At 39.0% G+C, this 26040-nt stretch overlaps 2 pseudogenes; both read left to right on the top strand.

Annotated features, from left to right (window-relative positions):
- The window catches only part of LOC138382895 (zinc finger protein 91-like), a 326121-nt pseudogene that overhangs the window by 40854 nt on the left and 259227 nt on the right, over positions 1 to 26040 (top strand).
- LOC138383148 (U2 spliceosomal RNA) lies at positions 9215 to 9388 on the top strand (annotated as a pseudogene).

The raw sequence follows: 26040 nt of genomic DNA, 5'->3' as shown, positions 1-26040 counted from the left end.
CAGACCAGGTCATCAAGTTCCAGTGGTTCCTGAGGTATCAATGGTAGTTAGGAATTTTTTGGACCTTTATAAGTCCCCAATACGTGCATCATATGTCAGCCTTTAGAATTCTGGAACAAGGCCATGGCATCACCTGCAGATAACTTCTCTCCTTTTGAGAGACAGCCCTTAGCCTACTGCTTGCCCTTCGTAGAAACTACATGATCGACATGGGCCACAAGTTACTGTGTGACCCGAGCTGCCTATGATAAATTTAGTATTATCTAACCACCAAGCTATAAGGTTGAGTGTGTGTAGCAACACTCTGTTGTCAAATGGAAGTGCCATATACATGATTGGGCCCAAGCAGATCATGAAACACAACTAAGTTATAGGAAGAAGTCACCCAAATGCCAATGGTTTCTTCTTCTCCTGCACTGCCTTCTGTCTCCAAGCCAGCACCAGAGGGGAGTACCCTACTATCAGTTGGCAGGGGAAGAATAGACTGGGTCCCGGTTCACAGATGGTTCTGCAGAACAGGCAGGTATCACTTAAAACTAGACAGCTACAGCACTACAGCCCCTCTCTAAGACATTCCTGAGGGACAGAGGTGAAGGAAAATCTTCCCAGTGGGTGGAATTTTGGGTGGTACACAGCATTGTGAACTTCTGTTGGAAGGAGAAATGGCCAGACATGCTACTGTGTACCAGTTCATTGGCTGTGGCTCACGGTTTGGCTGGAGTCTCAACAACTTGAACAAAAAATGATTGAGAAATTGATGAAAGGGAATTTGGGGAACAGGCATGTACATAGACATACTTCCAGAAAAGCCAAAAACATGAAGATATCTGTGTCCTATGTCAAGGCCAACCCAAGTGTGATCTCAGCAGAGAAGAGTTTAAATAACCAGGTCGACAGGATGACCCAGTTTTTGGATACCAGTCAGCCTCTTTCCACAGTCACACTTGTCATCACCCATTTGGCCCATGATCAAAGTGGCCATCCTGGCAGGAAATTTAGGTTATGCATGGACTCAGTAATGTTGACTTTCATTCACCAGGGCTGACCTAGCTATGGCCTCCACTAACTGCCCAATATGCCAACAGCACATACCAACACTGAGCCCCAGTATGGTACCATTCCACAGGATGATCAGCCAGCTGGTTGGTGCCGGGTTGATTATACTGGACAACTTCCATAATGGAAGGGGCAAGCTTTTGTCCTTACTGGAAAGACACTTACTGTGGATATGGGTTTGCTTTCCCTGCAAGCAATGTTTTTGCCAAAACTATTCTTTATTGACTTGCAGAATACCTCATCCACTATCTTGTTAGTCCACACAGCACTGAATTTGACTAAGGAACTCACTTCACAAAGAAGTGTAGCAATGGACCCATACTTACAAAATTCATGCTCTTATCATGTTTTTCATTGTTCTGAAAGAGCAGGCTTCACAGAACTATGAAATGGCCCCTTTGAAAAGGCATTTGCTGCACCAATTAGGTGCAGTGTCATGAAAATATGAGATAAGTTTGCACAGAAGGCTGTATATACTCTGAATTAGCATCCAACATACGGTGCTGTTTCAGCTATACTCAGGATTTACAAATTAAAAGATTGAGTGGTGGAAATGAGAATGGCACAGCTCACCATTATCCCTGGTGACCAAATAACAAAAGTTTGGCTTCTTATTCCCATGACTTCATGCTCTGCTGGCCTAGTCTTCTTAGTCCCAGAAGGAGGAATCTTCAACCAGGAGTCACGGCAATGATTCCATTGCACTGGAAGTTAAGACTGCCACTGGCCACTGTGGGATCCTCATGTTTCTGAGTCAGTAGTCCAAGAAGGGAGGAGTTACAGTGCTGGCTGAGGTAATTGATCCAGACTACCAAGAGGAAGTTGGTCTACTGTTTCACAATGGAGATAAGAAACAGTATGCTTGGATTACAGGATCTCTTAGGGCTGTGGTCCCCGACCCCCAGGTTGCTGACTGGTACCAGTCTCTGGCTTGTTAAAAATCAGCCAAACTGCAGGAGATTAGCAATAGACAGGTGAGTGTGTTCATCTTTATTTATTGCTGCTCCCCATCCTTTGCACCATGGCCTGAGGTCCATACCATGGGAGATCAGTGGTGGCATTAGATTCTCACAGGAGTGTGAACCCTACACTCACCTGCACATGCGAGGCATCCAGCTTGCGCACTCCTTATGAGATTCTAACACCTGATGATCTGATGTGGAGCTGAGCTAGCATCGGGGAATGGCTGCAAATATAGATGATCATTAGCAGAGTGGTTGCATTTTGGTGAGTTGTATCATTATTTCATTATCTATTACAATGCAGTAAAAATAGAAATAAAGTGCACAATAAATTAATATGCTTGAATCATCCTGAAGCCATCCCCCCTGCTCCCAGGTTGTGGAAAAATTGTCTTCCATGAAACTGATCCCTGGTGCCAAAATGATTGTGGATTGTGGCCTCAGGGTGTCTGTTAGTATCACTATGCCCTGTGATGAAGGTCAGTGAAAACTATAACAGCACAATGCAAGCAGTACTGTAACTTGTAACTGTAACTGTTGAATGGACCCAGTCCATTCAACAATGAAGGTTTGGGTCAACTTTTCAGGTAAAACCCAGAACAAGCTCAAGACCTTTCTGGAGTTACAGCAAATACAGAATGGGCAGGGAAAGAAGGCAGTTTATGAATAGGAGCTAGGACTATGGGACCAGCTGTGGCAAGGAGGACTGTAATTTTAATGAGTATTTCCACATTTTGTTATAAGTACTTTTGTTGTTTATATACATGTATTAAGCAAATATCTCTGTGTGTTCCTGTTATTCCCTTATGTTTCATAAGTTGTATTTAGACTTTATATCAGTATTTTAGTGTGAGTAATTTTACATGATATTATTTCATTTACTGGATGTCTAGAGATGAGAAAACATCACTCAAGGACTTTACCTCTTGTTCTGGGCAAAGGCTATGTGTGCGTTAAGTTGTCTGCAAGTTTCAGTTGTACACAAGTTGTATCAGGTTAAGTAGAATTATGACCCTGTCATTTTTATTTTGAAATTAAGTGTGGGTTAAGAAGATGCTTATGGGTTCCAAGTTTAAAAAGGGGAAAACTTCTGGTGGTTAACTGTCTGTTAATTTTATTGATATTGGGCTAAGGGATGCCTCGGTAGCTGACAAAACATCATTTCCGGGTGTCCATTAAATATGTTGAGAGCCCAGATAAAACAGAAAAGTATGGGTTATCAGAAGTTATTAACATTAATGTCACTAAAGTTGGTATACGACAACCCCCGCACACACACTGCTAAATTTGACTGGCAAAAAAAAAAGTAGAGGAAAGGCAAATTATCACCCACACTTCTGGAGTTGGCATATCAATCTTCTGTCTTTGAACATCACAGTTCCTGGTTCTCTGGCCATTGAACTTTCCCTGGTCCCCCACCCTCCTGGTTTTAGGTTCTTAGGCCTTCAGATAGAGACCACTGGCTTACTTGTTCTTAAGTTTTCATTTGGCATATAGAACCTTTTTGCCTATATAACTGCATAGGCTTATCCTCATAATAAATCTCTTCCTGTATATCTCTATAAAGTCTATTGGTTTCCTTTCCCCTCTGGAAAATGCTGACTAGCACATTGTGTCAGAGAGAAAGTATCCCTGGTATGGAAACTTGCGGGCAGAAATGAGTTTGGCCAGAGGAGGTTAGACAGGTGGCGACTATGGCTGCAGCAAGCCTTAGAGGAGATAATGGGAGGGTGGGAGGAAGACAGGGTCAGATGCCGGGTCCTGGCGCCTTGTGTCATTACTGCTCTCTGAAAACATCAGCTCCAAATTTAGTTTCTTAAAACTCCAAACATGTATTATGTCACAATTTCTGTGGCCCGAGAATCCTGGCATGGCTTAGCTGGGTGCCTCTGCCTCAGGGTCTCTCAGAAGGCTGGGGCTGTTTCCCCAACTGATGTTTGGGCAGCGGAGGATCAGCTTCTAAACTCAATCTGGTTAGTTGCTGGCATCATGCAGTTTGGAATGAGGGCCTGAGTTCCTTTCTGTCTATTGGCCTGGGCCCTCCCTCTATTCGTTGTCACACAGGCCCATAAATAGAGAATCTCAAAACCTTCAAGCTTGCTTCCCCAAAGGAATGTACGGAGGGGGTGGAGAGAAGACACCTGAGAGAGAAAGTAAGTGGCAAGTCACACTCTTTTAGTCATTCAATCTGTGAGGTGACAGTCCGTATCTTTAGTTTGCATGCTATTGACTAAAAGTGAGTCACTAACCCTTATTGGTAACACAAGGATGGAAATACTTGGAGGTGGGGATCATTGTGCGTCATGATGTGGCTCCCACCACAGACACAAAGGTAAGGCACATGAGCTTGATTCTACATATAAGCAGAAGGCATTGGAAGGTTTATTATCACAAGATAACAAAATCTGAATTTTATTTAATTCCAACTCCTCTATGGGAATCCCCTAAGGGATCCTGTAATCCAAGCATACTGTTTCTTATCTCCATTGTGAAACAGTAGACCAACTTCCTCTTGGTAGTCTGGATCAATTACCTCAGCCAACACTGTAACTCCTCCCTTCTTGGCCTACTGACTCAGAAACATGAGGATCCCACAGTGGCCAGTGGCAGTCTTAACTTCCAGTGCAATGGAATCATTGCCGTGACTCCTGGTTGAAGATTCCTCCTTCTGGGACTAAGAAGACTAGGCCAGCAGAGCATGAAGTCATGGGAATAAGAAGCCAAACTTTTGTTATTTGGTCACCAGGGATAATGGTGAGCTGTGCCATTCTCATTTCCACCACTCAATCTTTTAATTTGTAAATCCTGAGTATAGCTGAAACAGCACCGTATGTTGGATGCTAATTCAGAGTATATACAGCCTTCTGTGCAAACTTATCTCATATTTTCATGACACTGCACCTAATTGGTGCAGCAAATGCCTTTTCAAAGGGGCCATTTCATAGTTCTGTGAAGCCTGCTCTTTCAGAACAATGAAAAACATGATAAGAGCATGAATTTTGTAAGTATGGGTCCATTGCTACACTTCTTTGTGAAGTGAGTTCCTTAGTCAAATTCAGTGCTGTGTGGACTAACAAGATAGTGGATGAGGTATTCTGCAAGTCAATAAAGAATAGTTTTGGCAAAAACATTGCTTGCAGGGAAAGCAAACCCATATCCACAGTAAGTGTCTTTCCAGTAAGGACAAAAGCTTGCCCCTTCCATTATGGAAGTTGTCCAGTATAATCAACCCGGCACCAACCAGCTGGCTGATCATCCTGTGGAATGGTACCATACTGGGGCTCAGTGTTGGTATGTGCTGTTGGCATATTGGGCAGTTAGTGGAGGCCATAGCTAGGTCAGCCCTGGTGAATGAAAGTCAACATTACTGAGTCCATGCATAACCTAAATTTCCTGCCAGGATGGCCACTTTGATCATGGGCCAAATGGGTGATGACAAGTGTGACTGTGGAAAGAGGCTGACTGGTATCCAAAAACTGGGTCATCCTGTCGACCTGGTTATTTAAACTCTTCTCTGCTGAGATCACACTTGGGTTGGCCTTGACATAGGACACAGATATCTTCATGTTTTTGGCTTTTCTGGAAGTATGTCTATGTACATGCCTGTTCCCCAAATTCCCTTTCATCAATTTCTCAATCATTTTTTGTTCAAGTTGTTGAGACTCCAGCCAAACCGTGAGCCACAGCCAATGAACTGGTACACAGTAGCATGTCTGGCCATTTCTCCTTCCAACAGAAGTTCACAATGCTGTGTACCACCCAAAATTCCACCCACTGGGAAGATTTTCCTTCACCTCTGTCCCTCAGGAATGTCTTAGAGAGGGGCTGTAGTGCTGTAGCTGTCTAGTTTTAAGTGATACCTGCCTGTTCTGCAGAACCATCTGTGAACCGGGACCCAGTCTATTCTTCCCCTGCCAACTGATAGTAGGGTACTCCCCTCTGGTGCTGGCTTGGAGACAGAAGGCAGTGCAGGAGAAGAAGAAACCATTGGCATTTGGGTGACTTCTTCCTATAACTTAGTTGTGTTTCATGATCTGCTTGGGCCCAATCATGTATATGGCACTTCCATTTGACAACAGAGTGTTGCTACACACACTCAACCTTATAGCTTGGTGGTTAGATAATACTAAATTTATCATAGGCAGCTCGGGTCACACAGTAACTTGTGGCCCATGTCGATCATGTAGTTTCTACGAAGGGCAAGCAGTAGGCTAAGGGCTGTCTCTCAAAAGGAGAGAAGTTATCTGCAGGTGATGCCATGGCCTTGTTCCAGAATTCTAAAGGCTGACATATGATGCACGTATTGGGGACTTATAAAGGTCCAAAAAATTCCTAACTACCATTGATACCTCAGGAACCACTGGAACTTGATGACCTGGTCTGAGTGGCAGAGCAGCTTGCACAGCATCCCGGGCCTGCTGCAGAGTTGTCTCCTGGACCCCCTGGAAACTAGCAGCCTTTCAGGTCATTTTGCATGTGGGATGCAGTGATGCACCCAGGTAGGGAATATGCTGCCTCCACAATATAAAGAAGCTTCTACGCACTGTGTCTTTTTCCTGGTTGTGGAAGGACCCAGATGCAAAAACTTACCATTTACTTTAGAAAAGATATCTCAACATGCCCTAGCCACTGGGCCACTAACAATTTTCTGAGGTAGAAGGCCACTAAATTTTAGTCAGATTTATTTCCCATTATCTGACAAGCAAATGGCAGTTTTGTTCCTGGGGGGAAATTCCAATACAGAGAAAGGAGAAACGCAGACTCATAACATTAAGACAGTCCCAGGAGTTCGGATGGGCCAGCATCTGCAGTTCCTGAGGCCAGAGAAAAAATACACACCCTATATATATATATATATGCATTTTTTTTGTGTATTAACGCTTTATTTTTCTTATATTGTATCATATTTGATGGCTTTGGATTGTCCTGGTTGATTAACTCCCCTAGGGGTAATATAGCCCCTTTGGTGCAGGTGAAGGAATGCAAGAAGGGGGTGGGTGCGGCCATAGGTGGGGAAAGGAGGATCGCCAGAAAAGGATCACCATCCCCCCTGGAGGGCAGTCAGGTGAGAGGTGCCCAAGCAGCCAGTGCAGGTGCCCCAATCAGTATGAAGTTACCCAGTAAGAGGGCACGTGTGATGCCAAGTCAGCAATTGGCAGCATCCCTGGCACAGTCCAGTGAGAACAAAACTCTGTCATCAGCAGAGAGGGCACAGCTGTCCCAGTGTTGGCTGAAAATGAGGGGAGATAAAGAGAGTGAGGATCAGCTGTGGCTCTGGAGGAAACTCACCAATGTGAGGAAAGAGACATTAACAGGACGTAACCAAGACTTGACTGTAAAAGTGGACTAGTGGCGGAATGTTGGCAAAGGCATTACCCGCAAGCTGAAAGGTTGGCTGCTCAGTGGGTGGCTGAAATGACCCTGTGATGAAAATTTTCATTGATTTTGGTGCAGAGTAGTTGGTGAGTAGGTCTGGAGAAGCCACAATTGAACATGGAACATGAAGCCACCTAGGGCAGCAAGAGCCACCAGATGTACTGAGGCTGAGAAATAAATAGTCACATGAGAATGTAAAAGGAGTTGAACAGACTTGGACTTAGCGGTAGTAGGCTTGGAGTTGCTTGATTATGAGCAATGGCAGGCCGGAATGGGACAGGATCTAAAGGACTCAGAAACAAGTAGTAAGGTCTGAAGACACTGTGTGTGCAGGAGATGATGTCATAGGTGCAAATCTTGATATTGGAGATGGCCCTGTCAAACCTAAGTTTTGAGTCCTATCTTCCCAAATGACTGGCAAGCACAACTGAGGTGTCAAGTGTTTCCAAGTGGTAGAGGTTGTAGAAACAGCGATGGAGGTGGCCTAAGAGACAGTTAAACTAATTGTGGCCTGAGGCTGCCTTCCTGCCTTACGTCTTTAAGAACAAAACTGCAACCTAACTTAATATATAAAGAAACTGGAAACCCAATTGAGGAGTATGTTTTGTGTAGAAAATAGCTGAGTCTTGGGCACTAACAGCAACCAACCTTCAGCCACCCACAGGCTGCCAATTGTTCAGACCTGCCCCGAAAAGGCTGAGGGCGAGCTGTAACCAGTGAAGCCGTCTCTGTATCTCATTTGTGTTTGCTGTCTCTAAATGCTCTCTGCCCACATTGTGGAACAAATCTTTGACCTCTTCTGGTCCCAAAGGCTGCCTGACCTGTAAATTATTCATTGCTCAATTAAACTTTGTTAAATTTAATTTTTCTAAAGTTTAAGACTGGTGAGAAAATGCACCTGTAAAGGTCATGCTAGGTCAAGATGTATTTGGGGTTGGTGGGACAGTCTATGTGACCATGCGAATGAAAGACAGAAATTGTAACATGAGAGCGTCTTTCAGCATGTGGAAAAATTGGTGTGTAGTCTGGAAGGGCATGAAGCAGTCACCATGGCCAGAAGTCACACATGCTGTTGTGCATGAGACAGCTCCGTACAGATTGGAAAGTCATAAGCTGTGTCAGGGACTGCCTGAGTGTTGCAAAAGTTCTAGCCTATAAAGTTGTCCTAGCAGTAGAGGAGTCTCCAGAAAAGCTAAGAATAAAGGTGAGGAGGTGTCCGTGGAAGCTGATCCAGCCTGGAAGCTTTGCCATGTGGTGGAAGAAAGCAGACTCCCTATAGGCAGGGAAGAAGCTCTGTGGCAGAGAAAAGCTACCTGTGGTCAAGCAGGTAATGGTATTAGCCAGGTGTGTTGTCAGATGACAGAGTTCATGGGGTGGGAAAAAAGTAGCAGTAAAGTCTCAGTTTCTGTTTATCACAAGGAAAGACATGGGTGCCAGGGGAAAGGTGTCATGAAGTCAATGTTGCAATAGGTGTCCTTCTCTGCTATTAATTCTTGGAATTCTGTCAGTAAAGCCGTTGAGGCAATGCAGTGTCAAAAATCAGAGTAAAAACGGTCAAATCTAGGAGTCCCCCTTGTAGATACCACAATAAATAAAGTCAGTTCAATAAAAAAGGGACCCTGCGTCAGCCCAGTCCAGACAGGGCAGGAGTAGTTGCATCCACAGGGTCTGACGGGGTCCAGTGGCGGCCTCTGCATGAGGAATGTGGGGCACCATTCCAGAGTTTCTGATTGGGACCGTAAGTGGGAGCACAGCCCACAAGCTTGCTGACAGAGCAGTAGGAGCAAATATCAGGGCCTTTCTTCCAAGACTGGGGATGCATCGCTTCTCGGCCTTTTGATTAAGATCAAGTGTCGTATCTGTTCTTATCAGTTTAATATCTGATATGTCCTCTATGCAAGACTGGAAATGCTAATCATGTTGGCATTTTAGCAGGATGAGCAGAGTCCTGTCCTCATTAATCAGTCATTGCCATATTATTGGGAGGAATTACCACAGGGGTACTTGGCACAACAGGGACAGTTTGGGTCTGGGGTTTGCAGCAGACAGATGGAATCAGTAACCAGGCCTCACAGTGGAGGTTAATCTAATTTTTATGCTCTCCTCAAAATTTAAATATTTATGATGATGAATTCAAGTATAATTATAATAGGCATGTTATCCAAGTTGAAGACTAAATGTCAAAAAGAATGTTCCAGAATCCTTTGATATGAAATATCTAAGTGGAAGTCACTGGATGTCAGATGCATTCATGTAAACTAACTCTTCTGGCCAAATTAGAAATAATGTCTGGTTGTTATCCTACATATTACCTACCATATTACTGGTGGAATCACCCTCAGTATTAGATATTTTCATGCAGTTTTGCTGTGTCTAATAATAGCTGTGATGATATCGGAGAAAAGACTATAGCTCAAAAACATGTTTTTAAAAGAACATAGAAAACAAGCTAAGTGAATACATACAATTATGCGACTGCCGGTGGGAAGGTAATTTGAAAGATAGACATGGAAAATGAAAGTCAACCACTTCTTTTCCTGCACGGAAACAACGCACAGTATTTTATTTGTAATTTAGGTAACAGAACTAAGATTTTATGTAGCATTTACAACATCTTATATCATAATGTAGGATTTTATTGCTCTTTGCCAGTCTTCTCTGAATTTCTATATATAGGCTTCTACGGTGTAAGTGGGGCAAATATACTGACACTGCTCTAGGGCTCTCCATTCTTAACCAAACCCTCTTATACACTGATGGGGCCCATGGCCTCTCTTCTAAAAATGAATTAAAATCAAAATGAAAATTAAAAACTACCTAACTCTATTTAAATAATGAGAAATGTTTTCTTCTGAAGAGATACATTTCCTTTCCCTGTACAATAACAGACTTTAAACAGTTTCTTTGCTATCCAACCAAGCCAAAGTAAAATAGAAAATAATGAATATATTGCAAAATTTAGAAATTAACTTTGATTTTTCTCTAAGTTTTTAAAACATTCTAGTGTTTAAAAATGCTACAATGTTCATGGGATAGTTTGCTCTGGTTTCAATATGTGCTCCAAAATTGTGTTGGAAAATTAATAGCCAATGCAGTAGTGTTGAAATGTGGGAACTCTAAGAGGTGATCAGGTCATGAGGGCTCTGCCCTCCTGAATTCACTAATACTGTTACCAGAGGAGCAGTTCAGTTATCACAGGATGGGGTTCCTGATAAAAGAAGGAGTCCTTCTGTCTCCCACTTCCTCCCCTCCTTGCCATCCCCTTCCACCATGGGATTATGCAGCATGCAGGCCCTCATCAGATGTGGTCCCTCATTCTTGGACTTCTTGCCCTCCAGAAGCACGAGACAAATAAATTTCTTGTCTTTATAAATTACCCAGTCTCCAGTTTCCTGTTATAGCAGCACAAAATGGCCTAAGACACAGTCCTCATTTATAGTACATGCTAAGTAGGAAAACATCTGAAAGGATAATGGAAAATTACTACAAAATAGTCCTAATGCATTGCACTGGAAGGGGAGGGATTAGAAAAGTATTCTAAATTATTTTGTAAATGAAGTTGAAGTTTATGGTTTAAATTATTGTGATGTTCAATAACAGAATGCAATTAAGATTGCCTATCAGCTGACATTAAGATAGGGACATTACCCTGGGTTACCTAGATGGGCTCAATGTAATAAGAATCTGTAAATGTGTAATCAGGAGGCAAGGGACTCAGTCTCACAGGAATATAACATAAACACAACCACTGCTGGCTTTGCAGGTAGTAGGCAGACAGGAGCCAAGAATTGCAGGTAACTTCGAGAAGCTTGGGACAAAATCCTAAACCAAGAAACCCAAGAAAATGGATTCTCATCTAGAGCCTCCAGAAAGCAATTCAATCTTGCTGACGTCTTCCTTCTCCTCCTCCTTCTCTTAAGACAAATTTTGGTCTTTGACACTGAGGAATGCAATATGATAAATGTATGTTGTTTCAAGGCTCTAGGTTTGTAATAATTGTCTAACTCAGATTATCCTCACATTTTATGAGGTTTTTTTAAACATCATCTTGATATTAATAGAATCTTTTCTCCTTTCTGTCAGAATAAATGAAATTTCATCAAACAGTTGTAAAACTCCATTATATCTCCAAAGAAAAAGTTTTAGGCAATAAGTCAGAATGTTAAAAACCCAGAAAAGACATAATGAACATAAGAATTTTTTTGTTAATTGTTAGACTTGGTGATTCTTTTTCCTTTAACATAAATTTAATTAAGTTCATTTGTACAAGCACCATTGAGTAATTTTTGTACGCTGAATGTATTTTTAATCAGAGAAAGTAGAATATTAATAAATGCTTCCAAGTAGTGAGGCCCAGGTGTTGTAGGAGCATAGCTAATGGACAGCTGCACAGGCCTGGTTGTGCTTGAGATGGTGTTAGGTGTATAAAAACTACATAACATAAAAAATAATACAGAGAGGCTGATTATTGAAAAATTTGTATGAGCTAGTTAGGATTACTCAAGGATCATTGGGTTGAATAAAAATGCTAGTAGTGGTAATAATTTTGCCTATAAAAATAACAGATTATCTGAGTTCTATTGTGTTTTTCATAAAACAAGGTATGTTTCTTTTTTGCTGTTAAAATGAGAAAATATTCCACTTATGTTACCAGTAGAAAATATCTTTTTTTTTTTTCCCGAGTAGGCTTCTTAGCAAACACTTTCCTCCTTCTCTGTGCATCTCCACACTCCATCTTGAATGTAGGCCTAAGCCCACTGATGTGACAGCAGTGACTTGGCCCATGACTACATACAGCAATGTTTCTCATTGAAGTTTTTACAGTATTTTCAGAACTGTCTGACTCCCTGGATTTTCAAAATGACTTCAAAGGTGAGGCATTTTTCTACCTGATCAGGGTGATGAGAAATTTCTCCATCTGCACCACCTGCCTCCTGAGCTTGCTCCAGGTCATCACCATCTACCCTAGCACCTCCTGGTTTGCCAGGTTCAAAAAGAAATTCAAGTGTTTCAGCTCCTATTTCTGTTCCTTCCTTGGGTTTCTCTGTGTGTCTTTCAGTAATAACCTGATCTTCTACACTGTGAGATCCTCCAACTGGGCCCAGACCAATCTAAGGATTCTCACTAAATACTTCTCCCTTTCTCCCAGAAGTTATACGAACAGGAGTCTGTGTTCAATGCTGACACTCAAAAGAGATATCTCCTTTTTTGTAGAAAATATGCTTCTGTAGTGCATTCATGGTGATTCTCTTGTCCAGGCATGAGAGGCGACCCCACACCTTCACAGCACCAGCCTCCCCCCAGGAGCCTCACCAAAGAAAGGGCCACCCAGACCATCCTGCTGCTGGTGAGTTTCTTTGTGGTCATGTACTGGTGGATGTCATTATTGCATCCACGTTAAGTGTGTTATGTGGGTATGACACAGTCATCCTACGTGTCCAGAATGTTGTTGTCAGTCTCTATGCCACTGTCTGTCCCTTGATAGAAATGTGTTCTGATAAAAGAATAATAAACATTCTGCAAAATATACAATCAAAGCACCATTAATTTTTAACAAAATACTGATGGAAAAAAATCTATAGATTCTTCTACCAATTATTCAGGTAGTATAGGATTTGTTATCTGATTTAAATAAAATGTGTAGAATTAACTTATTCAGACTAACATACACACACACTCATAACCATTTTTTATTTTGATGCTGCCAAAGGCTATTTGGTTTCTCTAATTCAACGTTCATCAGTGTTTGATATTCCCATGCCCAGTCTCATATTCTTTAATTTTCACTTTTAACATTACATACAAAACACTACTTTTCTCTTAAAATACACTCCTAGGGAGCTCCTATTTGTAACTAAATCACTTTGTGTTTTTACCTTTGAAATTATTTTAATTTACTCATTTTTGTTAAAGTTATTTTAGTTAAGCATTAAATTCTATATTTAATGATAGTTTCTCTCAGCATTGTTTGTATTTCTATTTTTAGCTTCACATACGCTATGGAAATTTTTTTCTCATTTTCATAGGTTATCTTTGTTCTCAGTCATTTTCAGTGTTTTCCTCCTCTTTGGTGTTATACAGCTTGACTATTATTTTGCTTAAGCCTTTTTAAAAATTATTCTGATTTTAACACACTGCATTTTTTTAACTCAGTGGATTTAAGGATTCATAGATTCATGTCTGGTTTCCTATTTTAGAAACTTATACATAACCAATGCCTTGACTATTACCTTGCATTTTTTTCATATATCTAGATAAATAAAGAGACGTGGGCCATTTGTTTTTATTATTTTCTTCATCTATGTATATTTGTATTTCCCATAATGTTTCTATTTTTTACTGTATTTGACTACGCTGTGTTCAATATTCCAGTTTACCAACCTCATTAGCTCAGTATAATTTAGTATTTCATCCATAAGTTGTATATTAATTTACTTAATTATATTTTCAATTGTTTACTTTCCATTGGGCTCTTTTAAATACATGGTTTGTCTAGCTTATAATTTATTTTCTCCACATTATATGTTTTTTCCACATTTTGTATTTTTTCCTATTGGATTGACTTATACATTTTAATCATTATTGCTATATCTGAAATTTGTGTGATATTGAATTGCTTCTGATTCTCATCCTGATAATTTATTTCTTTATTTGCAACATAAATTATAATTTGGTTCTTATATAGGAGAGATTTTTCATTTGGGATGTCTTCAGTCAGTGTTAAAAGAGTAGATTTAAAAATGTTTATACCACAGAAAATTACAAATATGTGAAGTGATGGCTTTGTTATTTAGCTTAATATTTTCCCAATGTAAACTTACACCGAAAGATCCCATTGCACCCAACATATACCACTATTTTTTAATTAAAAATAATATTTTTTCAAAGCTGATGATTTTTCCAATGAATCTTTGAGCTATTCATTTTATATCCTTGTATCTTAAGCCTATATATATTTAATGGCTTAGAATAGTGCCTAACATATTGTGTGTCCTTAATGCTAACCACACTTATTGTCAAATTATCTCTTGTACATATCATTCTTCAAATACAGTATTATTTTGTATTTTTTCTTATTAAAAGTTTTTTTCTCATCTAAATATTGCTAACAAAAAATAAGAGGCAGCTTTGCTCTCCCTGATTTATAGATTTCAAAGTTCAATGGCAGTTTCACTAATTTTTTATCTATCTCACTTAATAAATGTGAATTTTTTTGAGCATGTGTTTTTTTATTTCAGAATATTACTAGGGTATAAATGATTAGGTTACATATATTACCTTTGCACTTCCTGAGCCAGAGCTACAAGCATGCCCCTCCCCCAGACAGTGTGCACCTCACCCATCAGGCATGAATATACCCATTCTTTCCTCCCTGCCCCAACACCAAATGAATGTTTCTTATGTGCACATAAGTCTTGATCACTAAGTACAGATTTTATGGTGAGTAAGTACCTATGGTGCCTGTTTTTCCATGCTTGTGATACCTCACTTAGGAGAGTGGGCTCCAGCTCCATCCAGGAAAATACAAGAGGTGCTAGTTCACCACCATCATTTTTTGGCTGAGTAATACACCATGGTATACATATCCCATATTTTATTAATGCACTCCTGTATTGATGGGCACTTGGAATGTTTCCACATCTTTGCAATTGTGAATTGTGCTATTATCAACATTCAGGTCCAGATGTCTTTATTACACAATGTCTTTGTTCCTTTTGGTATATGCCCAGTAGTGGGATTGCTGGATCAAATGGTAGTTCTACAAAGTATGTCCATATTACTTTGCATAGAGGTTGTACTAGTTTGCAGTGCCCCCAGAAGTGTATGAGTGTTCCTATCTCTCCGCATCCATGCCAACATTTATCGTTTTGGGACTTTTGATAAAAGCCATTTTCAGTGAAGTTAAGTGATAGCTCACTGTGGTTTTGATTTCCATTTCCTTGATGATTGGACATGTTGAGCATTTTTTCATATGATTCTTGGCCATTCGTCTATGTTCTTTTGAAAAGTTTCTGTTCATGTTTTTTGCCCACTTCTTAATGGGGTTGTTTGATTTTTTTTCTAGCTGATTTTCCTGAATTCTATATAGATACTAGTTATCAGCCTTTTATTAGATGTATAGCATGCAAATATTTTCTCCCATTCTGTAGATTGTCTATTTGCTCTAGTCATAGTTTCTTGGGCTTTGCAGAAGCTTTCAAATTTGATCAACCCATTTATTTATTTTTGTTGATGCTACCATTGCTTTTGGGGTCTTCGTCATAAATTCTTTGCCTAGACCAATGTCTATAAGAGTTTTTTCAATGTTTTCTTCTAGAATTCCTGTGGTTTAATTCCTTAGGTTTAAGTGTGTTATCCGTCATGAATTGATTTCTGAGAGGTGAGAGGTGTGGATCCTGTTTCAGTCTTCTACATGTGGCCAGCACCATGTAGTGAATAAGGATTCTTTTCCCCAGTGTGTGTTTCTCTCTGCTTTTTCAAAGATCAGAAGGCTATATGAGGATGGTTTTATATCTGGGTTCTCAGTCCTGTTCCATTGGTCTATGTCTCTGTTCTTGAGCCAGTATCATGCTGTTTTCATTACTATAGCCTTGTAGGATAGCTTGAAGTCTGATAAATTGATGCCTCCCAATTTGTTCTTTTTGCTTAATGTTGCTTTAGCTATATGGGGTCTTCTCTGGGGTCATACAAACTGTAGAATTATTTTGTCTAGATCTGCAAAAAATGATGTTGGTATTTTATTAGGGATCACATTGAATCTGTAGATTACTTTGGGCAGTATAGACATTTAAACAATGTTGATTCTGCCAACCCAGGAGCATGGTACTGAGTCTTTCATTTGGTTCTCAGTTTGTCTATTGGTGAATATGAATGCTAGTGATGTGCAGATGTTGATTTTGTAACCTGAGATTTTGCTGAACTTAGTTATCAATTCCAGTAGTCCCCTGACAGAATCTTTGGGGTTTTCTAGACATTAGCTCACATCATCTGTGAAGAGCAATAATTTGACCTCTTCTACCCCTGTTTGGATGCTCTTGATTTCCTTCTATTGTCTGAATGCTCTGGTGAGGAATTCCAGCACTATGTTGAAGAGAAATGGTGATAAAGGGCAACCTTGTCTGGTTCCAGTTCTAAGAAGGAGTGCTTTCAATTTTTCCCTATTTGTTATGATGTTGGCTGTGGGTTTGTCGTATATGGTTTTTACCATTTCGATGTAAGTCCTGTCTATGCCTATTTTGTTAAGTGTTCTTATCATAAAAGGTTGCTGAATTTTATCAAATGCTTTTTCTGTATTTATTGAGATGATCGTATGGTGTTTTTTACTTGTGTTTATATGTGAATTACATTTATAGATTTACATATATTAAAGCATCCCTGTATTGAAGCCCACTTGGGCATGATGTATTTTTTTGATGAGGAGCTGAATTTGATTTGATAGGATTTTATCAAAAATTCTCGCATGTATATTCCTAAGGGATATTGGCGTGTAGTTTTCTTGTTTTGTTGAGTCTTTTCATGGCTTTGCTATCAGGGTGAAGTTGGCTTCATGAAATGTGTTGGGGAAGATTCCTTCCTTGTCAATATTGTGGAATAATTTCTGTACTACGGGCACGAGTTCTTATTAGTAGGTTTGGTAGAATTCAGGTGTGAAACCATCTGGTCCAGGACATGTTTTCTTAGGAAGGATTTTTATTGCTGCTTTAATTTCAGTACTTGGTATTGGAGTGTTCCAGAATTCTATTTCTTCTTGATTAAGCCTAGGGAGGTTGTGTGTTTCTCAGAATTTGTCAATTTCCTCCACATTTTCAAGTTTATGTGCACAGAGATTTTTATAAAATTCAGAAATGATATTTTGTATTGCCGTGATATCAGTTGTATTTTCTTCTTTTTTATTCCTGATTGAGTTTGTTAGAGTCCTTTTTTTTCTGCTTCTGGTTAATCTAGTGGGAGGTGTGTCAATTTTGTTTATCTTTTCAAAGAACCAACTTTTTCTTTCATTATCTTTCATATAGTTCTTTTGTTATGGACTTCATTTAGTTCTGTTCTGGTCTTGGTTATTGCTTTTCTTCTGCTGGGTTTCGGACTGGTTCACACTTCTTCATCCAGTTCTTTGAGTCAATTCATTAGCTTGTGGGTTTTTGATCTTTCAATCTTTTGGATGTTGGTGTTTAAATCTATGAACAGTCCTCTCAGGACTGCTTTAGCTGTGTCCCAGACATTTTGATAATTTGTTTCCTCCTCATCATTTACTTGAAAGAATCTTTTGATTTCCATATTAATCTCCTGCTTGACCAAATAATCTTCCAGCAGTAGATTGTTTAGTTTCCATGACTTTGTGTAGAGATGAGTGTATCTGTTGGAGGTGTTTCTAATTTTATTCCACTGTTGTCCTAGAAGATGAATAGTATAATTTCTATTTTTCTAAATTTTTGAGACATGTTTTGTGATCTAGGATGGTCACTCTTACAGAGTGTCCCATGACGTGATGAGAAGAATATATACTCAGTGGTTTTTGGGTAGAAAGTTTTGTAAATGTTTTTAGTCCCATTTGTTCTAGAGTTCTGCTTAAGTACAATGTTTCTTTATTTTCTGTTTGTAAGATCTCTCCTATTCCATCAGTGGGGTATGAAAGTTTCCAGATATTACAGTGCTGTTGTTTATTATTTTGTTTAGATCAATTAGGTTTTGCTTTATGAATATGAGCACACCTTTGTTGGATACATAAATATTTATAATTGTTATGTCTTCATGTTGAATTTTTCCCTTTACCATTACATAATGACCATTTTGTCTTTCCTTTCTTTTGTTGATTTGAAGACTACATCATCTGATCTGGAAACTGCTATACCAGGATTCTTTTTGTATCCATTTGCATGCAATATTCTTTTGCATTCCATCACCTCGAGTCTGAATGAGTCCTTGTGGGTAGATGTGTTTCCTGAAGACAGCAGATATTTGGCTTCTACATATTTATCCATTCAGCCAGTCTATATCTCTTCAGTGGGCAGTTCAAGCTATTCACATATATTGAAAGAATTGATAAGTGGGGTGGATTTCTGTTCATCCTGTTGAATAGAACTTTGTTACTTTCTTTTATGCCTGGAGTCACTGTGGTGTCTGACCTTTGACATTTAGCTTTTGGATGAGTTTACACTGGTGTCTATTGTTCTGCTGCGGGTGTAACACAGTTCTGAATAGTTCCTCCAGAACTAGTGTTGTTTTGACAAATTCCCTCATGTGTTTGCTTGTATGAGAAAGTATTTCTTTCCCCCTCATATATGAAACTTAGTTTTGCAGCATACAAACTCTGAGGGTTGGCATTATTCTATTTGACAAGACTGAGAATGGGGCCCCATTCTCTTCTAGCTTGTAAGGTCTCAGTTGAGAAATCTGCAGTTACAATGATGGATTTTGCTTTGTAAGTCACTCGCTGCTCTCACCTCATGGCTCATAGGAGAGCTTCTTTCATGTTTATTTTTTCCAGTCTGATGATTATGTCTTGTGATGTTTTCCTCTTTGTGGTGAATCTCCCAGGACTCCCTTGAGGTTTTTGTACCTGGATATCTAGATTTTTGGCAAGAACAAGGCAATTTCCTTCAATTATTCCCTCAAATAGATTATCCAACCCATGTGTACTTTCTTCTTCACCCTCACGGATAGATATCATTCTTATGTTAGGCCTCTTTACATAATCATGTATTTCTTGTAGGCTTTGCTCTTTTCTCTTATTTCTCTCTTCTATCTCTGTGAGTGACTTGTTGAATTGAAAGATGTTGTCGTCAAGCTCTCAGATTCTTTCTTATGCTTGATCTAACTTACTCTTAAGGCTTTCCACTGTGTTTTGTAATTCCTTAAATGAGCTTTTCATTTCCAGAAGTTCTGTTTGATTTTTAATATTTCAATTTCATTAGTGAATTTTTAATGAATTTCCTGATTTTTTTTTTTTGTAGTTTCTTTGTGTTGGTTTCCCACTTTATCTTGCATTTTATTGAGCTTACTTAAAATCCATGTCCAAAGTTCTTCATCTGTCATTTCAATGTTCTGATTTTGGTTGGTATTCATTGCTAGGGAATTGATGTTCCTATTTGATTCTTCATACTTCCAGAGTTCTTTTGCTGATTCCTTCTAATCTTGAGCAGCTGTTCCTTCTTACCTTTGTATTTTCTTTTGTATAAATAATGACATGCCCAGTTTAATATCTGAGCCAGTAGGTGGTGCTTGTGGGAAAGAATTGACCGCACCCTGTATGATGAGTCAGTAAATGTAGTAAAAGGGCATGCAAATTGACCTCCCTGTCAGTAGGTGGTCCTTGCTGGGAGGAATAAGCTTCAGTTTTGTTTTTGTGTCCTGTAGCCAGCTCTAAATTCTCAGGAGAAGCATTCTAATGCCCCAGGTGGGGGATGGGACCCTGGAACTTCCAGGTGTGTTCTTATTCTCCACCTCATAAATATGAGTTTTAAGTATTAAAATCATATTCATAGTCATTATTCTAACAATGGAGAGAATTTTGAGCCATTTATTGGTTGGCCTAAAGACTCACGCTTTATTTTGATTGCAGACAATTATATGGCAAGTGCCTAGAATATTAATTTTTATGAAATATAACAAAATACCAATAAATTTATTGGTAGGCATAAATTATGAAAGTAAACTAAAGAAATTGATATGAATAGACATATATAATGAAATATAATATACAAACAGTCATATAATAATAAAAAGAAAAGAATTAAAAATATTTCCATATAAAAAAGTTCCATATCAAATTGTATAAACTGTAAAATCCATGAATATTAAAGGAAGAATATTAATTCTTTATAAAAACGTTCAGCAGTAGGAGATGTAACAGTTCCCAATTCCTTGATTAGCCAGCATTACCATGATGCTAAGACCAGACAAATGTATCACAAGTAAAGAATATGGGCCAATATTCCATATAAATATAGACACAGACATCCTCCTAAAAACTAGTAAATTGAACTCAGCAACATATAATGATTATGTAGTATGACTAGAATTTTTTCACAAATGCAATGTTAGATTATTCAAAAATCAACCAATATATTGCAAAATATTATTTGAATAAAAAAGTAATAATTTAAATAAGCAGAGAAAAATTTTGACAAGTCTAACACCTATTTATGATAAAATTCCCAGTAAATTACTAGAAGAGAATTTCTGAGACTTCCTAAAGTACATCTACAAAAACCTACAGCTAATATCATACTTAATAAATAAAGACTGGGTGCTTTACCCATAACTTTGGACACAAGACAAGAATTTCTTCTTTTAATACTCTTTTCAACATTGTACTGGAAGTATCAGCCAGAAAATTATACTTGAAACATAAAATTCTTCAATTAGAAAAGAAAAAACAGAACAGACTTTTATCACACATTTCAAAACATTGTATAAAAATGTGTAAGGAATTTAATTAAAGAAACTCATTAAGCTAATAAACAAGTTCATTGTCACAAGATATAAGATCAACAAACAAAATTTAATGTACTTTTTTATAAAAGTAATGAACAAATGTACAATAAACTAAGAAAATCATTTTATTAATAGTAGCGTCAAAAAGAAGCATTTAGAAATAAATTTTTAAAAATAAGTGCAAGTACTTTATAGGCAAAAATCAACAATGCTGAAAGAAATTGAAGAACTGAATATATTGAGATATATTCAATGTCCAAGGGTAACAATACTTAATAATAATATCAAAATACCCAAATAATTGATCTATGGGTTCAATGCAAATTTTCAAATAAGTTTTCTTTAATTGAAATTTAGAAGCTCCCCCTAAACTTCATATGAAAATAAAATTATATACACACAAGAATTTTGAAAAACTTCTGACATGAATTAATACAACAATGTTACAGTAACAAAATGTATAGTACTAGCATAAGGATAGATTTATGTAGATCAAAAGAATAGAATTGAAGGTCCATTAGTAAAGACATTAATTTGTGGTAAAATTGATTTTGTCAAACATGCTACATAATTGTAATGGGAAAAAATTCTGCTCAACAAATGATAATGGAAAAATTAAATATCCACATGAAAAAAAGTGAAGTTTTATCCCTAATCCAAATCACACACATACAGAAATACTCAAAATGGATTATATACCTAAATGTAAGAGATGAAACTGCAAAATTTTCGGGAAAAATATTAGAGGACCTTTTTGTGATCTTGACTGAGGGAAAGATTTTTCTTTAGATATTACAACAAAAGCACAATCAAGAAAAGAAATAATCAATTATAACTGATCAAATTAAAAAAATTATTTGAACACAATAAAAATATTAAAAGAAAAATTCCTTATCGAGAAAAAATATTTTAAATCTTATATCTGTTTAAGGTCTAGTAGAGAGAACATATATAGAACTCTTACAAGTTAGTAATAAAAAAGTTTACCAATTAAAAAAGGACAAAATATTTAAACAGACATTTTTCCTAAGATGTAAAAATTTGCTTGTAAAATATGCTCAAAATATTATTCATTAGAGAAATGAAAATCAAACCACAATAATAAAATAATCAACACCCACTAGAATGGTTATACTCAATACAGGAGTTCAGAGAATCTTACTAGAATGTGTTTCCTGAAGGATGGGTGTGCCTTACTAAATTTTATTCAACTTCTATTGCCCTTGGCACAGTGTGATGTACATGATTTAACATAATAAATGCTCCCTGGATAAATGTGTGAATATCTGGAATGTCCAAGTTTGACTCTTTCAGAGTTAGGCTCCTTTTTCACCAGCCCAGCCAGAATTCTGCCCGGCCAGAGTTAAAATGCTTGTGGTTGTCACCTAAGCTGGCAGAGGGTTTCAAATATATATGAGATAAGTGTCTTCTTCTTAGAGAATTTCTCCTCGACAGAGATCCCTGTTCAGAATGCTAATAAATGCTTTCTGTGCCAACTTGAACCTCCTGATATTATCAATGATCTCCATTATGAGGTGGTCAGAAGAAGAAAAGGGGCTTTGAGATTCCCTCATTGATTCACCCAATAATTCTGCCTCAAGAATTCACCCTGCACCAGGTGCACTGGTGGGCTCACCATATGGTACTGAAAATGACCAAGTGGTCCCTGATGCCTTTCCAGGTGCCCAGAGTCTGAGGACAGCTGGATGAAAGCAAGGACATGTGAAAGAATAAAGCAAGTGCTGTATTGAAAATCACGTAAGACTTTGGGAAGGAGGGCTGGGGAGTAACTGCATGCATGGACCCAAATGCCTTACTAAGGTGACATTTATGCTGTAACCAGAATGACAACAGGAAGCCAGCCCTGCACAAGTTTGGGAACAGTGTGTCAAGGACAAGGCACCCCTGGTACGGAGACTTACAGGTAGAGGGAACTTTGGGAGAGGAGATTAGAAAGGGGCCAGTGGGCCTGGCAGGGGCCTGGGGAGGACAGAAGCAGAGGGAGGGAAGATCCTGGGGCCTGAGACAGGAGGGTAGTGACCTGCTTCTCTCTGACAACACTGCCCCAAGACATAGTACTTTTAAACAACTATTTAATATCTCATAATTCGTGTGGACAAGAATCTGGGCACAGTATAGGTGGGAGCCTCTGCCTCAAGGTCTCTCATGAGGCTGGGCTGTGGTCTCAGCTGAAGCTGGATTGGGGGAGGATCAGTTCCCAAGCTCACTCATGTGGATATTGGCAGGATTCAGAAAAGACAAAGATCCTGGGCTCCCCCATCTGCTGGCCTGGACACTTCCTCAGTTCTCTTCCATATGGGGCTTATTACAGGGCAGCTCCTAGAATCAGAGCTTGCCTCCTGAGTTTGAGGAATACAATAGAGAAAGAGAAAGACAGGGGCAGACAGAGAGATTGGGGAAGGGAACAAAGGACAGAGTGAGTAGGAGGTGAATGAAAACTTTTTGGTAATAAAATCTTAGAAGGTACAATAGACTACCTTCCTGCCATAACTTGTATGTTGAAATTTTAACCCCCAACATAATGTATACAGCCTCTCTTGGGGGTTAATATCTTTCTGATGTTTTGCTAATCTGGTGTCTGTGTGGCAAACGAAATCATTGTTCCTTTCATTTCCAGGTTTCCAAATGATACTTGTGAGTCACCTCTAGGTTGTTTAATACCTACTTGAGTTTACTCTTCTTTGAGTCATCTGTGCAAATCCTTGGCCCTGTGATGGGCTTTTTCTCATGCTGGAGTCTCCTGCCATTTTCCCCATTGCCAGCTTAGGATTATTTAGCTGTTTCTTAAGGCTCCCTTTACTGCAAAATAAAGGGAGGCAATCATATGTTTTAAGTCAAAATGTTTCTTCTAGGGTGTCTTTTGCTGTGCATTGTACCTAAAATGTTAAGAAAATGAGGCTTCCCCAGGCCCTTCCCCCCATTGTACCTAAAATGTTAAGAAAATGAGGCTTCCCCAGGCCCTTCCCCTCCATGTCAAAAGCAGATAGAGCCTCAGGTAGCATAGAAGGAATTTCATGCAGCCCTCACTGTACAAGATTCTCTCTTCTGATCTGGGTGCTGGTGAGCAGCTGGCTTCAGACAGGGAGTCAGACACTCACGTTAGACACCATAAGCAGGTCATGTCCACAGAATGTGAGATGTGATTCCCTCCTAAAGCCTATTTTCCATCTCTGTAGTAAGGATTTTTTGAGGACTCAGTGGAATAATGGTTTTCATACATACAGACTATTAATATAGGTGGGTGCTATTGCTCTACAGCTGAAAGAATATCATGGAAATTCCATGAAGGTATTTTACTGGTATAGGTCCTTGGGCTCACTATGCAATAGAAATTAGCCAGAGGCTGGAAGAAGTCACAAGGAAGGCTTTATTGGGGCTAATGTTCTGTTGAGCACAAGAATACTGAGTTATAGGAATGCATCCTGTATTTCTGGAGATAAGATTTGATTTCAGAAGTCAAATAAGGCTTTGTCTTAAAGAAAAAATAAATGTGTTGGTTCAAAAGCTGCCTCGCCTCAGGAGGGCATCTCGTTGGCCAGTAACAGCTGCACTTCAAAGAGACAGTTGTAAACTGGGCCTATGGTTCTCAATTGTTTTGAAAGACAAGACAGGCCTGGTCTAGAGCCAGGGGTTGCCAGAGTTGACCGACAAAGACCCCCGGAGATGAGAGCTGATCAAATAGATATGCTAATGCCCAAGCGGAACCATGTGGTTAAAGGAATTAACACAAAGCACAGCTCATGTTGCCCTCTGGGATCATCTCTGTCTCCAAGAACACAATCACCGGAGCCAAGATGTCTCTGTTTTTTTGCTAAACTAATAGCCTTATCAGAAAACTTAGAAGTTTGCCCCAAGAAGATTTTGTAACTCATTGTTCCCCTAGACAGAGTTAAAGGATCTGTAGTAGCCTTTTAGAAGACTTTGACCCTAAAGCAAACTGCCTGTTAGTATGTAAATCTGGTTGCCCTTGGCAACGGGAGCCTGTATCTACCTATAAAATACCTGTGTGGAGTTTCAGTCTTTGATATATTTTTGTGGGAAGAAATATATCCATCTGGACACCCTCCTTTTGTCTATTTTCATAAACCTTTACTTTATAAACTATATCTTTGGCTCTGTGTATTATTATTATTCGTTTATTTTTGTTTCCTACTATTTTTTTCATTCTTTGCGATGTCCCCTGCCTGAGAGACCTGATTGGAAGAAAAAAAACCTCTTTGCGGGAGGGGTAGCTTACTCCCAGCAATGTTCAACATAACTAAGGGAGCACAAAGGAAAAATTATCTTGCTGAGTCCCCAAGGGAAGTTCAGGCAGAGTTTTAAAGAGGCTTAGGTGGGAAAAAGATGGTGTGTAAGGAAGTAAAAGTGAAAATTTCCTGGTGTCCCTGTAGTTCTATTACATGCTTCTTCTTCCATTGTATGTCCCATTAACATGTTAAATCTCCAAGCCTGGGTGTGATTTTTAGCATTCAAATGGGAATAAAATGAGTAACAATCAAGGTAAGTTCAATTTGGGGGTCCTATTTGGCATGAGGTGCTTAGATCTGGATATATCTGGTTTCTTTGCAGAGAGTTTCTTCATCTAATATCAGCATCTTCTTTCAGTGGTCTTGAAAAAGAACATTACCCAAGAGATAGGTTATTCGGCCTCCCTTCTTATATGGGTATGGGCTGAGTTCTAGTGTCTAAAAGGTGATTTGTCTTTTTGTTTTTTTGTTTGTTTTTTGCCTTCTACAGCTAATGAGGTGGGGCCATGCTGCCCTTTTTTGCCTCCCTTCATCATAACTGAGGTAAATGCCTTCCCTATCCTGTCTCAGTATTAATGGGTTAATTATTTTCCACTCTCAGATGAAATTTTACTTTAAAAGCCTAGAAGATTTTTCACCATGAAAACCCGTTCTTAACATGCACAAGTCCCTAAAGTGGTGTTCCTGGTTTGCACTCCACACTCCAAACCTCTGGGAGTTTGTGGTGCTGTCACTGACTATATATATCTTCTTATCCTCCCTAGTATGAAAATGAGTCTTCCCTGAACCTAGAGGAGGCCAGAATGTGGAATTTCCAGCGAGACACAAAGCAGATACTGGTGGACTCCCTAGCCTTCCAGGGTTGAACTATCTCCTTTTTCACCACCTTCTAGGGCTCCCCCTGGGACTTTGCCACCATCCCACATTTCCTGGAGCAGCTGTTT

This window comes from Eulemur rufifrons, chromosome 4 (genome assembly GCF_041146395.1).
Source record: "Eulemur rufifrons isolate Redbay chromosome 4, OSU_ERuf_1, whole genome shotgun sequence".
Taxonomy (NCBI): Eukaryota; Metazoa; Chordata; class Mammalia; order Primates; family Lemuridae; genus Eulemur; species Eulemur rufifrons.
Note: the sequence above shows the minus strand (reverse complement) of the source record. Positions and strands in the feature narration are given on the sequence as shown.